This window comes from Columba livia, chromosome 27, assembly GCF_036013475.1.
Source record: "Columba livia isolate bColLiv1 breed racing homer chromosome 27, bColLiv1.pat.W.v2, whole genome shotgun sequence".
NCBI classification, from domain to species: Eukaryota; Metazoa; Chordata; class Aves; order Columbiformes; family Columbidae; genus Columba; species Columba livia.
In genome coordinates this window covers 2919942-2923356 of record NC_088628.1, presented here as the reverse complement: position 1 = coordinate 2923356, position 3415 = coordinate 2919942, and the positions used below count along the sequence as shown (strand labels likewise).

At 48.6% G+C, this 3415-nt stretch overlaps 1 long non-coding RNA gene across 1 annotated transcript; it reads right to left on the bottom strand.

The window, feature by feature from the left end:
• LOC135576506 (uncharacterized) lies at positions 1 to 3207 on the bottom strand. The gene is made up of 3 exons (XR_010468301.1): positions 3068 to 3207; positions 2827 to 2908; positions 1 to 2283 (listed from the first exon to the last, which is right to left on the bottom strand). It is a non-coding gene; the product is annotated as an uncharacterized LOC135576506 (long non-coding RNA).
• Positions 3208 to 3415: the final 208 nt, after the last annotated feature.

The following is a 3415-nucleotide window of genomic DNA, read 5'->3' as shown; positions in this document are numbered from 1 at the left end:
AATCACCAGTTCGCTGCTTCCTCTTTGGAGTGCTCATGGCTTTTCTTCCGAGCCCTTGGAGGTCGTGCTGACACTGAACCTCTTAAAATAGTGTCTTCCTGAACCTTGTCTGGTTGGGGAAAGATCTTTAGCTTGGTGAGAAGAAATGGGGGAGATAATTCCTTTTTTTTGTCTTTGTAAAGTGCAGGTTTATTTTACAAACTAAAAGTAGCAGCGTTGATTGGGGTGAGGCTATTTAGTGCTGTTTATTGCTGCACCTGAATGAGCAGCTTAACCTTCCATAAAGCTTGAAACAGAATCACAGAATGGACCGGGTTGGAAAAGCCCTCAGAGATCACCCAGTCCAAGCCTTGGTCCAACTCCAGTCCATTGACTAGATCATGGCACTAAGTGCCATGGCCAATCTCAGTTTCAAAACCTCCAGGGCCGGTGAGTCCAGCACCTCCCTGGGCAGCCATTCCAATGCCTGACCACTCTCTCTGCAAAGAATTGCTTTCTCATCTCCAGCCTCAATTTCCCCTGGCAGAGTTGAAGCCCATGGCCCCTTGTCCTATTGCTGATGCCTGGGAGAAGAGCCCAATCCCCACCTGGCTAGAACTGCCCTTCAGGTAGTTCTGGAGAGTGCTGAGCTCAGCTCTAAGCCTCCTCTTCTCCAGACTAAACAAGCCCAGCTCCCTCAGCCTCTCCCCATGGGTCTTGTGCTCAAGTCCCTTCCCCAGTCTTGTTGCTCTTCTCTGGACCCGCTCCAGCACTTCAATCTCTTTCCTGAGCTGAGGGGCCCAGAACTGAACACAACACTCCAGGTGTGGCCTCCCCAATGCAGAGCACAGGGGAAGGATCACTGCCCTTGTCCTGCTGACCACGCTAGTTTGAATACAGAACGTTGTCCACTTTGTCCTTTGCCGTGTTGTGCTTCTCTCACTCGTGCTAACTTTTTGTGCTAATAAAACAATTCTTCTTGCAAAGGTATTTACTGCAAACCCCCAGCATGCAGATCTATGTTCACACAGGGTATTTTGTGGCTTTCACGGCCTCTCCTTCTGGCTTCCAGCTTTGCAGCTCGTACACGAGAGGACATCACGGGCTTTGAACACTCCCCCTCTGCAGAACTTGCTCCTTTTTTCTTTAGTTTTGTGACTGTTCAGCTTAGGGAAAGAGCAGATGATGGAAAAAACCCCCGTCACATGCTGTAGACATCTGTGCTTCAGCCAGTTTTGCAGAACTTCTATTTCTTGAGGTTATTCTTTGGGGATTTTTCTCTTTTCCTCTTCCCCCGCTTTTCATATTAGTTCTCCGTCAGTAGTTCTCCTTCAGCTTGAACAAATTGCACCAGTTTAATAAAACTGCTCATTAAACAGGTGCAGTTCCTTGCTGGAAGAATGCCCTTGCTTTGGTTGGAGTGGTTTACTCGGAGAGTTTTAGCTTAAGGTAATCAGGAGCTGTTTTAAACTCAACTTTACTTTGAATCCGGGCCTGTTGTTTTAGTTTAATGGCAATATAAATGGAACTAGTGGAATTTCTCGGGGGGAAGGTGTTATGTAGGAAATGGGCGTCATTCAGCTGGGGGCTCAGAGCAAGATGGGCATGGATCAGCATGTTGCGTGTGTCAATTCTCTCTCCAACTTAAACTTCTTCAAAGCCAGAGGTAAAGCTTTCCCTGCAATAGGCTCCTTGTGTGCTGCGCTAGGGAAATGATTGTTACTTGCCTTGTTTGGGCTCATTTCCCCGCCCTGCCTACAGCTCTAGGTGGTCTGCCAAGCTTTTTGCCCCCTTCTGGCGATAATTCAAATGATTGCAAAGCCCTGACCTACAAATAGACCGAGTTTTAAAGAGCACGGGTTTGTGGAAGAGCTTTTACGGGCCTGTGATTGTACTTTGGTGGATTAAAGTAAAGAGCGATGCTGTGTGTGTGGACCCTGCCAAGCACCAGGTTGTCCCTGTCCCCAGGTCAGTGTGACAGCACGTGCGACCGTCACCATGTGGATGAGCTGAGTCCCTCTTGTAGCACCCGCTATTTCCCATGGTGTTATTTTCGTGTTTTTTGGCTTAGGAGGACAACTGGTCCCTTTATGTCACTTATAGGTTAATGAGGAGACCCTGCAAATGAGTTTAGTGGCTGTTTCAGAGTACCTGGTACGGGTGATACCGACCGCTGCTCCTGGAGCTCAACGATGGGAATAAAGGTCCAACAAATCACCTGAGACTCCAGCAGAGAAGATGCTGGGGGTTCCTGATCTCCAGGAACATGGGCAGGTCACCTCTTGCTTCTCGTCCCACCAACAACTGTACTGGCAAACACACCAACACACACAAATGAGGCAACTTTGGCAAAATACCAAGACTCAAATGAGTTGGAGATGTTGAGCTAGGATTATTTGGCAGCTCTGACAGCAGAAAAAGAGAACTACTTGGTTGACTTGCACATCAGTAGAAAATGACTGGGAGTTAGTTATTCAGCGGTAGAGGAGTAAAACAAGATAGGAAACATAAAGGTCACTGTGCAAATATCGTTTGGAATTACGCAGCGACCGCAGCTCAGCCACTTTTCCTGTGGAATAAAGAGGAATTTGGCCGTGTTTCAGCACGGTTGACTTTGGCGTCCCTCTCTGCCCTGGCCTTGCCGTTTCACATGCCAGCTGCCGCTATCCCCCAGCAAATGAGCGCGGAGCCGAGCGGCCTGAAACACGAGACGCCCTCCCCTCCGCCCCCAACCACGGCTTAAAAATAGATAAACGGACAGATCCACTGCTCATCTGCCTCATTGAACGGAGCCATCTCTGCAAAACACAGCACATTTCCTTTGATTAGGAGTGAGCGGTCACTTACCCGTGATACGAGCCAAGATGCTGCTGCCGTTTAGAATCGCAGGGATTCATCTGCCCGACTGAAGAGATCAAATCGGAGCTGACTGTGGGGAGAGAAGGGTCAGTGGGCAATTTGCTACGTGGAGAAGCAATGAGATGGGGAGAAGGGCTGTTGCACGAGTCCCTTTTCCTCGTGTCTCCACGTAGAGCTGAGGTTTATTTCCTTTTTGTTGTCTTAATAGCTTGGAGCCACTAGGGAATACCTGGGCTGAAGAAGCGGTACCTCTGATTAATCCGGGATTCAGATCCAACATGGAATTAACGTCGCAATCCAGTAGCTTTGGGTCCTGCGTTGGGTGATTACCGTGAGGTTTTTGTCGGCGTGCAGTGGAAAATCCACCCGACTGCGACTGTTTGTGTGAGATCCGCTGCTCGGGGCTCTTTCTGTTTTACAGGAGCGATTTATCATAACATTTTTTTACCATGTACACAATTGGCTTCTTAAATGCGGTGATTTCTCTCACTTCTGTGATGTTCTCAAGTCAAGGGCTTGGTGCACTGACTTAACCCCCTTTTTTGTGACAGTTACCCAGGGATTTCCCAACAACCAC